Genomic DNA, 15,769 nt, shown 5'->3' with positions numbered 1-15,769 from the left:
GGCTGATGGAGTGATAATGAGCGGCAGCTGATCGCCGCCACACCGGTCTCAGCTCACGGCAAAGTGATTGTTTTATTATGTGTGTGCGGGCAGTCGCCCGTGAGGGTTTTCCCTGTGTTACTTTCGTTTTGTTTATTATTTATAATAAAGTTGTTGAACGTTCGCCGGTTCCCGCCTCCTTCCTTCCCATCAACAAACTCCGATACAAGCATATTTGCCCCGTTCACGCTCCGACTCCGGGAACGTCAGAAGATAGCGAAGCTGCGCGCATAGGATTGTGGGTGATTTGAGAACGCGAAGTGCGCGAAGGCTACTCATATGCATCCTTTTCTGTATATGACATATTTTTCGAACGAAGGACTCAGTCCTTGGTTGAAATTCGAGGATCCTCGACATTGGAACAGTCCTTCGTCGGATGTCGATGACGTGGCATCCTTAGAATTCTGGCTTCCGAGGATCCTTCCTTGACATTGAGAAACGCCTAGTGAGCTTAAGTTTAAAGAAGTTCAACGTCCATCTCATTACCTTGTGTTTTTCCCCATTTCACTGCCACGGACGGATTTATTCGTTGTGAACTGCCGTTTATGACAGGATGTGTTGACTGTCTGCACTCGTCCGTCACAGGACAGCGGTTAATCTCCTCAGATTGCTTCACGCGCAGTAGCGCGATAAACAGACACTCCCTCAACCGCCACAGTCAGATTTTCCACCACATTAAATAGGGCTTATTAATAACGAAAACGAATATTTATTTCTGCTAATTATTATTTTATTTCAGTTAGTTTTTTAGTAAGAGTGGTTAGTTTCGTTTCGTTTTAGTTTTTTATTTATTCAGATTTTTTAATTGTATTTCAATGTTCAGTTTAAAATGTTTTTTGACCAATAGTTTTAGTCTTAGTTTTAGTTTTTGTTTACGAAAATAACCTTGGACTCTACATCTGGTCAATATCATTAGTCTTCTGGCAGAGCCGGAGCCAGGATGGCCAGGCAGCCAGCAATCAGTCTGAGGTATAACAGAAATATTCATTTTTTTCAACATATAAATGAGATCAACTAACTGGACCGTTTTAATGCCCCAAACACAACTGAATGCAATGAATTTCTTTTTTCTAACTGAGATGGTGTTGGAATAGATCAAGTATTACTGAGAGACCATTTGTCTTATTCCACATATTAACAGAAAAGAAGCTCACACTGCAGCTATAGCTATGAAGATATCTATATTAGCATTCACACAAACGTACCATAACACTCTGTTTATTATTAGAGCACTCTATTTTTTGTCAAATGTTCGAGCTCTGTAAAGCAGACTCTTAATTGGCCACCGGCTGGCGGGATCTGCTGGTTGGAGGCGGGGGAGGAAGTCGGACTTTGTGCTTTCCGTAGCTTCGATGGCAGGAGAGATTGATATATCAAAGAAAATACAGAAATGATCAGACAGTGCCACATCCTTTATAACAATTGATGAAATGTTTAGACCCTTACTGATAAGTAAATCTAGAGTGTGTCCACGATTGTGTTTGCGTCCATTTACATGCTGTGTCAAACCAAAAGTGTTAAGAACAGTCATGAGCTTTTTAGTTGTACTGGAGGAGCTGTTTCTTTTAGGACTGTTGCACTGCAGTTTTCTTCTAGCCATGTTTCATTTAGAAGCACAAAATCTAGGTTGTTTGTGGTTATTAAGTCATTGACTAGAAATGGTTTGTTCATAAGTGAACGGATGTTTAAAAGAGCTAACTTAACAGTATACATTTTTTCCTCCACATTAATCCTAGTTTGACAAGTAACAGGCAGCAGATTTGATGGGTTTGCTTTACAGCCTGACAATGCCTTAGACTTTTTCACGTAACAAAACAGGGATAGAGAAAGAGACAGGCACACTGGGTTCCCACTTGTTCAGTAAATATTTTATAAAGTTACTGTTATCATAGCGGGACCTAAAACACATCACTGAGAGCTGGAATCAGTTGTTTTTGGTCCATCTACAACCGATGGAGGAGGGTGTGGGCCCTGGCGTTGTGATCGAGGAAATCTCACTGGGGGAGGGGGAGGGCGAGCTGTTCCCATAGGTTTTGGTGGTTGTGGGGCATAGCAATTTGTGGTTGATATCTGGGGGCTCACAGTAATTGAGTGTGATAATCTGGATATTTTCTCTGAGAAGCTCAAAAATGGGGATGCTGGAGAGAAGAATAACATATCTGGTGATGGGGGCTGATTTCCTGGTGTTTTCGGAGGTTGAAATATGTTGTCTTCCATATCATGGATTGACTTAGACATTTTATTCAGCTTAATGTTCTGACCAGTCATAAACTCTAACAGTTGACCAGTCTGACCACCGATGACGCCCACTCTTTCCTGCGCCTCCGCAGTTCGGGGTGAGATGTTACAGTTCAGTGCCTCGATCTGTGTCACTGAATCTCGGAGGAGTTGTAATGCATCACAGTCTATCTGTGGTGAGCTCTGTGGGCAGGGCTCAGCTGAGAGTTTGTCCATGAGCAGTGGTTGTTGTGGCTGCGTGGTCTTATCTATGTCCTTGTGTCAGCCACATGTCCATTCAGGTGCCGAAATAAGTCCTGTGGCCATCAGGTGTGTGTATGTGCTATCCAGGTTGAGTGGGTTGGCACGCACAGCTGAATGATGATGAAGGGAAAAAATAAATATTGTCCTTCAACACTCAAAAAGTCTACAAAAAATTATAAAAAAAAGTCTAACACATTCGGTGGCATTATTTGTTATAAATGTACTGTATGTCAGGTTGTGGTAATGAAATTAAATTTAACACAATTCTCAATTTGTTGTTTGGGATGTAGCCACACAATACAGTGCAGATACTATTTATCAGTCACCTGGATGAGAAACTGATGCTTTGAATGCTGTTCTTCATTTTTTTTTTATGTGATTTTGTCAGAGGTTCTCTAAATGCATACACTTTCAGAAAAGAACTCCAGAAAGCAGTTTTCATAACTTTAGTGACTTTACTGATGAGCGTTCTTCTCAATTCTTTTATGTAAAACTACAAACAAGAAGAGAAAATAAATAAATAAATATGTGACATAAATAAGAACATTATGTACACATACAGCTTAACATTATAGTACAATTATGTACACAGTTCCTTTAACATTATTTTGAAGTAATGTACATGTCAAGAAATTATATTCTAAAGAGAATAATGTACAAACGGAAGAGAAATTAGCATGCTCGTACACGTTGTCAATAACGCAAATCATATCAGAGATGTTAACAAAATACAGCAATAATTTCGATCTACACTTTACTTAAACCACTATTTAGAATAAATGTTGCACTTACAGACATATATTTCCAGGATCTAAACGATGGAATCAATCGCCGATTAGGACTGTGTGCACATTCTTCTTGACTGCGTTCACTGAGGGAAACTGAAAGTAAACAGTCAACTATAGTGTAGTACCTTAAAGGTCCAGTAGGAGGCGGAAAAGAAACACCACTAGACATAACTAACAGCACAATTCATGTTTTTTTGATTGGACAGTGGGTAGACAATAAGTAAAGTGGGAGAGAGAAAAGGGAGAAAGGTCCGCAACATCCATTAGGGTTTGTGGTTTGGTCTTGGTTATTAAGTTTTAAATGCTTTGAAAGCTAAAATGCTTTGTGAAATGGCTTCTTCTAAATCGGCAAGTTAGGTGCTACTTTGAAGATGTTGTGAATATGGCCAATTAAAGACTGATATTGCTCTTATGTTATCATACTGTTTAAGGCCAAATAAATCAACAAGGTCTCAAATTATAGACCTTTAATCACATCCTAACCTTTTTTTTAACACTTTATAGGCCAAACTTAAATACTTGTCCAGTGGAAAGATTGAGAATAATTCATTTTTGAAAATGTTTTTAATATATTTTATAAAATTGATTTGTCATATTTATTCTAAAACAAGGTAATACTGAATGATTTTTGGCAGTGTAATGTGACGGCACATAGTCCGTATCTCATTTTCCTCATGTTAAACATGGTATCACGTGGATGGATATGCATGGAAATGATATTCAGATGAGTTTATGCATTGTAAAACTAGGCGTTAAGCTCCTTATGACTATATGGTCAGTTCGGGGAGGAAATGCAATGTTTTGTTGACTGGGGTTTATAAAATGAGTTGAGTAGCAATACGCATTATTTGAGGATGAAATCTGCTGAATTTTATACATGCGGTGAGGAGAGCGGCCAGCTGATGATTCCTCAGCACATCGTCAGTTTTTCCGTGGCGTAGGGCACAACTGCACCAAACAGACACAGAGAATGATATAACCATAATGGTAGAGAACCACGGGTTAGGTTGTATCCCGCGCTCGTTATGCACACTCTAAGATCAGATGTGTGCATACCCAGGTGTTTTTGATGTTGATACAGAGAGTGACAGTGATGAAGGAAGAGTCACTGATCAAACAAACCAAGAAAGGATTCAATAGTATTTTGTTACTTTTATTCCTGAAATATGCAGATGATCATCAGACTACCATCACAAACACCACAAAGCAGGCTCTGGACTCAAACTCAAATTGCTTTCTTCCGGCTTTTTAGTGGTTTTCCTTCCTCCCACACTTTACTGTGCAGCATCAGCAACCTCTTCCCCTCTTCTCTTAACTATTTCAACATACTATAGCAAATGTCATAATTCCCAGTTTTGGCCATTGATCTATATTTAACTATCCCATTAGTACACTTTGTTCATCCTCACCATTTCCCATCATCCTTAGTACCTCTAAATTTTCAGATTTAGTTTTCTCTCTGCCTCTCTTCCCTTCTTCAGATAAATTATTAGAGCTGTTCAAAGTAACACATTTATTTACAAACCCTTTTTTTAGCCTTTTTCTTATTCGTCACTGCAATTTAAATTCCACTTCTCAGAACTGGGTAACTCCATTCTCTCCTGTGTCTGTTTAGTTGATCTTTTAGTTGTTTAATGTCATTTACAATTGTAAGTATATTCAGCATAAGAGACTCTTACATTTAAAAAAAAAAAAAAAAATCGTACATATTCCGGTCTGAACTGTAAGACTTTGAATATTAAAGTGCAAATGATCACCTGAGCACTCTTTTGAGTTTGCTACTGTAAAAGTAAAAAAATCATAAGAGTAAAACATGACAGCCAGACATGATGTAATTAACACAGCTACAGCTAATAAAATGGGTGTGCGAATTATCAAGAGTTGACAATAGTCAAGTCAACCTTTATTTATTATAGCACATTTAAAAACAACAAAGGTTGAGCCAAAGTGCTTTACAAATGAATACAATTTGAAAACGGTTAACAACACATAATTCTATCAACATCAGCACATAATTTACAATCTATTCAAAGGCTACAGAGAACAGATATGTCTTCAAGGACGACTTAAAAATGGCTAAAGATGAAGACGACCTCACATAGAGAGGAAGACTATTCCACAATTTCGGACCCCTCACCGAAAAAGCGTGGTCACCCTTAGATTTATAGCGGCAGCGAGGAACCGTCAGTAACAGTTGGTCAGAGGACCTTAATGCTCTAGTCGGAGAGTAAGAATGTAAAAGATCGCTGATGTACTTGGGAGTGAGGCCAGATAATGCTTTGTAAACAAACATCCAAATTTTGAAATCCACCCTAAATTTGACCGGGAGCCAGTGTAAGTTTCTCAGCGCTGGGGTAATGTGATCCCATTTCCTTAATCCATGAAATAGTCTGGCTGCAGCATTCTGAACAAGTTGTAAACGAGATAATGCATTTTGGGGCAAGCCACTGTACAGTGAATTACAATAACCTAACCTAGATATAATAAATGAATGGATTACAATTTCCAAGTTAGAAGGGAAAAAGCAAAGATTTAATTTTAGCAATTTGTCTTAGTTGGTAAAAACTGCTTTTTACAACGGCACTAATCTGCTTGTTGAAAAGAAAGGAGGAATCAAAAATTACTCCAAGGTTCCTCACAGGATCTTGTTTGTTCGATGCTAACGGGCCTAGTTCGACGACTAGTCCAGGTTGACTGGACATGGAGGATCCAAGAATCAGGACTTCCGTTTTGCTCTCATTTAATTGTAAAAAGTTATTTGCCAGCCACTGTTTTATATCATTAAAACAATTTAATGCATTGTTAGATGCACGGTTCTTGTCTATACTCACGGGAAAATAAAATTGGGAGTCGTCGGCATAGCAGTGATACACTCTAAAAAATGCTGGGTTAAAAACAACCCAAGTTGGGTTGAAAATGCACTGACCCAACAATTGGGTTGTTTTAACCCAATGGTTGAGTTGTTCTTACCCAGCAATTGGGTTGTCTTAAGCCACATTTAACCCAACCACTGGGTTAAAACAACTCAACCATTGGGTTAAAACAACTAAATTGTTGGGTCGGTGCATTTTCAACCCAACTTGGGTTGTTTTTAACCCAGCATTTTTTAGAGTGTAGGATATACTATACTTCTGAAAGATGGAACTCAGGGGAAGCATGTACAATGAAAATAACAGGGGTCCCAAAATTGACCCCTGAGGGACACCACATTTAACTGAGATGAAGCAGAAGAGCCATGTTCACAGAGAAAGTCCTTTCTTTTAAATAGGATGAAAACCACTGAAGGGTTGTCCCATGAATGCCCACCATGCATTCTAAACGTTTCAGGAGAATATCGTGATCAATTGTATCAAACGCAGCACTGAGATCTAACAAAACTAGGACCACTGGCGAACCTGAATCCATAGATAATAAAATGTCGTTTGTGACCCTAAGTAATGCAGATTCAGTGCTGTGCAAACATCTGAAACCAGACTGAAATGTATCCAAAATATTAAATGCATTTAAATAGAAGTAGAGTTGAGAGTAGACAACTCTCTCCAAAATCTTTGACATAAAAGGCAATTTGGAGATCGGTCTGTAATTATCATGTATTGCCGGATCCAGATAAGCTTTCTTCAAAAGGGGATGTATAATTGCAACCTTAAAACTACTGGGCACAATGCCACTTGCTAATGAGCTGTCACACTGGCATTAAGTGTCATAAAAACTTCTTTAAAAAGACGTGTAGGAAGTGAACCCAGCTTATAGCTTGAACACTTCAGCTTAGCGACTATGTCTGCTATTTGTTCTGATGTAACTAGTTTAAAATTAGACAGAGAACTGGTAACTGGAGTAGTTTGAGGTTGATCAAATGGAACAGGTATAATTCCACATTTGATTTGCTCAATTTTATGAGTAAAAGAGTGTAGAAATAATTCACAGTTCTCTTTTGAAGCTTCCAGAACAATGTTTCCTGTTGGATTCAAAACTATAGACAAATAGACTTTCGGTCTATTTGCATTTTCAGAGATAACTGTAGAAAAATAGTTGGCTTTTGCATCCTTAACAGCTCTCTGATAAGTTGTCAAACATTCTTTTAGGATGCCAAAAGAGACTTGAAGAATTTGTTTCCATTCTCGCTCCGCTATTCTGCACTCTTTCCTGAGAGCGCGAGTTTCATCATTTAACCAAGGCTGAGAAACACTCTTAATCCTCCTGAACTTAAATGGAGCAACATTATCAAGTGAGAATGTACAAGACTCATTAAAAGCTTCTACCAAAGATTCTGTATCAAGCCCAATTGATATATCATTCGAATAATGCATTTGATAGAATTCTGAGAAAAGATTGGCAGTAGACGAGTGGATAGACCTTGATTTACATGAAGGCTGAACGTATGTAGGGCGGGAACAGGTAAACACAGACTCAAATATTATTGAATAATGGTCAGAAATTCCCGAATCTAGAATCTCCAAATTAAACACAGAGAAACCATATGAAAATACAAGGTCTAAAGTGTGACCCTTGTTGTGAGTAGGAGCAGTAACATATTGTACAAGGCTTAATGACTCAGTGAGCAAAAGAAAATCATTTACCAAGGGTTTTGATGGACAGCATACATGGATATTAAAGTCCCCAATAATAAGGAGCCTGTCCCCACAAGATACCAGTCCAGAGAGGAAATCAGAAAATTGTTGTATGAAATCCTTATTAAATTTAGGAGGTCTGTAAACAAGTACGCAGAAAACAGGGATCATCATTTCAATTTTTAACAGCTGGGCCTCAAAGCTGGAATACGTATCCATAGGCAGCCTTTTACATTTAAAAGAGTTCTTAAAAACAGTAGCAACACCGCCTCCACGTCCTGAAGTTCGTGGGGAATTTAGAAAGTTGCAGCCTGGTGGTGTCAGATCCCCCAGGGCCATTTGTTCACCAGGATTTACCCACGTCTCAGTGATAAATAAAAAGTCCAAGGATTGTGATGTAAAAAAGTTGTTGAGAATAAAGGACTTGTTCACTATTGAACGAGTATTAATAAGAGCCATTTTAATGTTGATGCTATCCATGTTTTCCAGAGGAAGAGATGTACGTTTTAGTACGCAGATGTTGCCATGGTCCCGCTTCAGACTACAGTCGCCAGCTGGTGACTGCCGGTATGATGACCAGATGACTGGTATTACGTTGTTATCAGGCTGGTTAGTCTGTCGGCTTCAAAAATATCGACGCTTTGATCCTCGATGAATATAACGGCGAACCACGATTCCAAGTGCAGCGCAATGATTGTATATTCCATCTGACAAACGATCCGAGGAGTTCATACTCCACAACTCCGAAAATGAGTAAGATCAGACCATATCAGAGAAACAAGGAGATCTCTGTCGAGAGTGGCGAGGACAGGTAGTAAAATTCCAAAGGGTCAAAAGAAGCAGCAGGAGACAGATCATTCTCACCATATCCTCCAGAAAGTCGCACTTAAATTCCACACACGCCGGTCCCACGATGATGCTCACAATAAAACAAACGGCCTAGATTCATGTCACGGTGAGTGCAGCGATGTTAATATCCTTTAGGCAATCCAATCCAATGTGAAGTATGACATAAATTTCGGCACATTTAAAAGTCGCTAATCCATGAAGATAAATCTGTAAAAACTATGTTAAAATTAAACTTAAGGACCCAAAGAGCATCGGCAGTCAAACACGCCAGCGTTCACTCATAGTCAGTCGTATAAGGCTTGGGCCGGCCCTGCCAGTGAGAACGGTTTGGCCTGATAGTTACCGAAGATTGACCAACACACATTTTAAACAGTGAAATGTGTTATTCAATTCAGTGTTGACAAAAGATAAAAAATTAACTCTTTACTTTGAAGAGTTACAACAAGCAAATGCCACACAGATACGACATACAATGCTTTTATATTGTATCAACTTATATGCACCTTAATGGGATGACTATTAAGTTCTGTGCTTTTTTAAGTGTATGCACGCTGACACAAAGACCGAACAGTAATGGTGAAAATCTCATGGAAAATAGTATAAATAAACCCACAGCAGAGCGTTCAGATGCTTTCAGAAGATCAAGTGCTTGTTTAAGCTGGTCTCCCCATCTGACCGAGACATTATTTTAAAAAGCTTTTTTTTTTAAAAGCAAATTTGTTTTGTTGAGTAATAACTTTGCTAATGCCAGTGCAGTCACAAGTGTGTTTACTTCGACTTTCTGCTGTGCTATATGGTCTATTAATTGTACATTATGACTGAAAGTCAAATATAAGCAGGAGGTCATCGCCATTCACTCTAATCCACACCTTTTTAAGAGCCAACTTAAAATAAAAGAGCACATTTTACTAAAATATATTAAATGAATTGTTCTTTTTCATAGACTGAATAATTTAGGACATTTTACATGATTTATTCAGAGTGAGTGTTCAAAACTACTCAAACATATGTCTTACTATATTTAAAAAAATCTGAGGGTTGCCTATGGCGAAGGTATAATGCGTGTGTTGGTCTTTTCAGCGGTTTTGTGAAGTTTGATTACACTATCAGGTGCAATTTCAAGTCTCTAATGTCTCGAGTGTCTCTAATCTGGTAACTAATCATAAATGTAATGCATTCATTTAGATATGTGATTATTTTGGCTATCCTATACTTTTAAAGTATTCGTTCATTAGCGACCAGATGCCGCACAGATTTCACACACTCGCCAGTTCTGATCTTGGTGAACCAGAGGACTTAAAGTCTAATACATTTGAGTCGAACCATTCCATGCTGTTCACACAACAAGTGTAGTTTTGTTTCATTAATACGGTGAATACTTTTTTCTTGATTTACCCTGAAAGAATAGAAGTGAAATGTGACAACATGCCCCATAGGTGGAGTACACTAACATGAGCAAATGACAGATTCATTCAAATGTTATCTGATATAATCAAGAGATTTGAAACTTTTTCAGATAAAATAATGGTATGTTTAAATCATTACAAATAAACACAGTTTTGAGTTGGACAACAAACACACAGCATTTAATACAGCATAGTTAAAACATAATAATAATTAATAACTTCAGAACACTGATTGAGTCTTTATTCACCTTCTCATTCTCAGTCTTTTCCTCAGAAATCCAGTCTTGCGTGTTCTTCCATATTCCCAAATCAAATGACTCTTTATGGTAAATGATTGTGTCCAAATGTGGGTCAAATTAAAAAATATATATATAAAAAAAAGATCTTGAATTTCTGATGTGCTCACTGCTTTCCCTCGTCTGTGCTGGCTGTGATTATGGAGACTGTTCAATCACGCCCATGTGTCTGTCTGTATAAACCACACAACTGGGCACGATGAGTTTCTACTCTGACTCTCTAGTGGTTGTCCGTCTGTCATTTGGGCATTCCTTGGCCAATGAAAGCGGTGTACGAGTAAAGGAAAAATGTGATAACTAACTTTTAAGAGGCTCTAAACCAAAATCAGCAAAAATAGGGCACAGATCACTGTCTGTCTTTCCCTAGAGCGGTATTCTCACTTCCCTTCTCCATTTCCTTATTTTCCCTAATATCTCCCCGTCTCTCCTTTCCATCAGGATCCAGTAAAGAGGAGTGCTAGTGTTTTAGGAAATTTAAACAAAACAAATTCTCGTACCGGTCTCTTCACCCTTCACTTTTTCTGACCTTATGTTACAAACAAAACTGTCTCCACCTTGGGCCAAATCATCCCCCTTACTGTAATTTGTTTGCCCAGAATCTACATCTACTATATTTGTAAAATTCAAGAGATGTCGATTTATTTTTGACGATTTATTTTTGTCTTAAATTTACTTAACTATCCAAAATATAGCAACATTATATTAAACAAATATTTGTTTTCTTATTTATATTCCCTGCTCGGCTGAATCTGATGTGTGATCACTGCACAACAGTGCGGTTGACTTTCTTTACCTTCATTTTATTAATAAATAAATGAACCATACCAAATGGACAGATATAATTTTCTAAATTGTCTAAATGTCAAAATGTGTTCAATTATAAACTACATTATGACTGTATATATTTTGAAAAATCATAATACAAATTTATTGCATTTTTTCGCTCCTATCCTGCTCTCAGCACCTTGCCCACCCGCTGATCAGTCGTCACTTAACTACTTAGTTCTCCTTGGGGTCTCTTAGTGAATTGAAGGAAACACAATCGTGACAGTCCAACAGTGAGGATAGGAAAGAGCACAGTGGAAACAAACACAAAATGAATTGGTCTGTAATGAAAGGAACGTCAGCGTGCGCGCCGAAAGTGTTAGGGAAAATTAATAGGCCAAATGCTCAGGATATACTAAAAATCGGCTTGTACTATGGGTTTTATCCCATTTAGCTCATCCGGGGTGAATTGAGGTCGCTCAGGCGGAAAACCCAGCGGTGTGGTCGGCCTTCCAGACGTTTCCAAACACCCAACTGCCGTGTCCCCGGTACCTCGTTACTCTGTGTCGCGTTACGCCCACTCAAACAGCTTATGACTTTAAACACAACCCGACAACACCAGTCCATCAACCGCCAGCCCGCACAGCAAATTCGGTACGTTCCCCAGAACCCTCTCTTTCGAGAGTGGCCCCCTATTGGGCCCTGGTTTGGGTATTGGTCCCAGAAATTGCCTTGCGTGCGTGAGCTGGACTGGTTGACTTCTTTGGAGTGTCAAATTGCTGATGTCGCCACTGTGGGCCGCAGCCGCGGACAGAGATATAAGAAACCGAGATTCACACACAGCCGGTGTCGGTCACGTCGGTCGGGCAACCCCCCCCCCTTTGGAGACCAGTTTGAGACGATTCTCAATTCACCATAGATGCTTGTGAGCCCTACAATACATACACAAAGAGGGTAAACAGGTGGAATTAAAATGAATTAAAAACTCTCCTGTTCACCGGATCAAAGGCCTTTTGATTGTAGGCGAGAAGGAAGTGGAAAATTACATATCAAGAGCAATTTAGAAAAAGTCAAGTAATGATAAAACAAAAAGCACTTTTGATACTGTTTGTAATTACCAAAATGAGCTTTATCCCCAATGGGAGGGGAAGAGGAAAACTTTTGCAGAAAAAAAAAAAAATAAAAATAAAAATTAATTACAAAAAAAAAAAAAAAAAAAATTAGAAGCCCAACTTAATTCAAATTACATTCAAAGCAAGTTTAAATGAAATTTAAATAAGCCTGTAAGGAAAATCAAATAAAAGAAAGCAAATCAAAATACTATCCTATAACGATTAATCTCTAAGTGGGAGTTATCCAAATAAAATAATTAATCAGAGAGGAAATAGGGAGTTAGTGGTGCGCTGACTTAGCAGGGTACAGCCACAAGGTGGCGTCCTTCCTTCCAAGTGGACTGTCTGTGATTTAAACCTAATTTCACTTTGAGTTAGAGGAAGTTATGTTTCTTTTAAACTTCAAATTCGAATAAGGGTGTTTAATCAGCGAGAAAGGAGACTTGGTTGTTGCTAGAAAAATTGTATAAATGAAACTGTGCGCAACAGTAAGCAATAAACAATTTATAGGCTCAAACTTATTTTTTTAAGGCAGAATCAAATAGCGGAGAGTGACACTATCCGAATTTATCCACACGATGGCGCTGTTGCGCCCACCCTAGATTAGAGTTAGTTAGGTGGAAATGCTCACCAGATGGCGTTGTCTGGTTTTAGAGTCGCCCTCTGGCGTTTCACAAGCAGCGTTGCAATTTTTGAGTCGCCCTCTGGCGTTCTGCAAGCGGTGTTGCAATTTTAGAGTTGCCCTCTGGCATTCTGCAAACAGTTTCCTTGCTCACAATCACTCAAAATGACTTCTCGGGTACCTTTGGTGCTGGGCACGGGAAACGAAACTGGTGAATACAGGAATTTACCGTCTGTCTATCACGCATTTACAAGGACTCCAATAGACATTTATCAATATGGCTGATGGTTTTCAGCATCTTTGATTCAAATGTTTTAGGTCTCAGGTCTTTGGTAAGCTAAGCCAGACTTAAACCAGGAGTTATCGTTTATCTTAACGATATAATATTATTATTATTAGGCCTATTATTGGACAGGGGAGTCTCGCTCTGTTCCAATCTTCCGGAATGATAGAAGATTTTCGTCGTTCAGATCAAGCGGGATAACGCCACGTACATGTCTACAGACTACATCAAAATCTCATTATTTTGATGGAACATGTTTATATTGCTCGAGTCAATACCTCGCGTTGATTCTACAATACATTTGTTTGGAAATCATGCGGATGAACCATATTGCGCCTACGGCTGCAGAGGTTTTCGTGGTTTTCTGTTTCAATATTGGATTTACGTGCCGTTTATACTATCCTTAATATAATCCGGCTACTTCAACATGTTTCAGCATCTGTTTATGCTTGGGTTCGCTTTGCGCGGTACCTCACAATTCAAAAACCTGCGTGCGTGTTATTAATACCCCAAAAATACACAATGAATGGAATATGAATATCGTTCACACATACACAAACGTTTGAAACTTGCTCGGTTATTTCTCCACCATAAATATGTAATAATAATGACTATAAGTTTAATGTCTCGGGGGAATAATTAACTCAAAAGGGATTCAGTATTCATGAATTTATGAATATAATTTGCTAGTCGTTCATTACGTATTTAAATTTTCCGATAAGGAAAATGTTTAATTAAATACAAGTAACCCTTTACGGAATTGCTTGAAATTATTTTACTAAGTTTGTCCTGCAAATTAGTTATAGACTTTCAAATCAATTCTCAATAAGGAATTACTGCTTTACGAGCGCATAAGAAACATTAACTTTACTGATCAGGACAAATCAATATTTCATATGTTCGTACAGTTTACTTTACTAAAATAGTAGCATAATCAGTTTAGGTAACGTTAGGTAACGTAAGATCGTAAGTTTCATTGACTTTGTGTATGTGGAAGAGTAACAGATTCAATTCAAAAATGTTTTTTGGAAGTTTAATAAACACAGACTAAAAATAACACTATAATTCACACAGAAAGTACATACTAAATATGCATAAAGAGAGTAGAAAAATAAATGAGAGAGAGAGAGAGAGATCGAGAAAAAGAGAGATCGAGAAAAAGAGAGATCGAGAAAAAGAGAGATCGAGAAAAAGAGAGATCGAGAAAAAGAGAGATCGAGAAAAAGAGAGATCGAGAGAGAGATCGAGATCGATCACTTCAGTTCGTTACACAGAGCCCTCACGGAGTTAACTCGTCCCAAACGGGAATAACACGACCTTTTTAACAGCAGCTTGGATTGTAGAAATAAGAATACTTGCTTTGGTTTTGGCTTCTCGCGTGTAATTTTGTAATAATGCATGTTCTGTAAATTCTTTTACAAGATTCGGTACGATCGCATTTTTCTGATTACAAGGATACCATGGATCATAAGTCTGAGATCTGGGAATACACAAATACAGGCTTTCCACTGTCTGTTGAGCTTGAGTTACATTCATATAATCCTCCTAATTATTTTTTTTCTCTTTTTTCCCCCCCTCCACACCATACCTTTTCCCGAATTGACTTTTTTTTGATTGACAATAAATTGCTGCATCTGGTTACTGCTAGTTTTCAGACCACACCCCCACCTTGCTTGATATTAATCTTCCTCTAAGTATTGCTACCCCACCACTATGGAAATTTAGTTCTCACTTATTAGCAGATCATGAGTTTAAGAACTTTGTGGCCACTCAAATTAGTAATTGCATTGAATTGAATGATACCCTTGAGGTAAAAAGTGGATTTTTGTGGGAAGCTCTTAAATCCTTTGTTCGAAGTCAGATTATTTCTTTCACTTTGTCTCTTCGTAAGGCTGAAAGGGTTAAAAGGCAGGACATTTTGGATGCAACTTTCAAACTTGATGAAACGCATGCCGTCTCCCCTTCTCGGGCCCTCTACAAAAAACGACTTTTATTACAATCAGAATTCAATAGTTTAATTACGCATGTTATAGAGAGACGACTGCGGTAATCTAAACAGCGTTTTTTTTTTTTTAACACTGTGATAAGGCGGGCAGGCTTCTAGCCCAACAGGCCCATGCGGCCAGTACCTCTAGATTAATTCAGAGAATTACTTCACCTAGTGGCAATCTTACTGCGGAACTTTACGCCACTTTTGGACAAATGTAAGTCTGATTTTGCTAGGTGGAATTCCCCCTCCTTTTCTGTAATAGGTTGTGCAAACCTTATTAAAATGGTCATCTTGCCAAAATTCTTGTATCTTTTTCAGCTTGTTCCAGTCTGCATTAGTAAATCTTTTTTTTACCAATTTAGATCAGCAATTGAATGGATTCCTTTGGAATAATAAGCCGCCTCGCATCAGGAAATCAGTCCTTCAGCTTCCCAAATCCGAAGGGAGTTTAGCGCTTCCAAATTTTTGATACTACTTTTGGGCATGTAACATTAATAAACTACTTTACTGGGTTGGCTTCAAAGGATCTGCCTCTAGCCCACCGTGGGTACAAATAGAGATATCCTCCTC

The sequence above is a fragment of the Pseudorasbora parva genome, chromosome 14, assembly GCF_024679245.1.
Source record: "Pseudorasbora parva isolate DD20220531a chromosome 14, ASM2467924v1, whole genome shotgun sequence".
Taxonomy (NCBI): domain Eukaryota; kingdom Metazoa; phylum Chordata; class Actinopteri; order Cypriniformes; family Gobionidae; genus Pseudorasbora; species Pseudorasbora parva.
The sequence above is the reverse complement of the archived record's forward strand: the minus strand, read 5'-3'. Positions refer to the sequence as shown.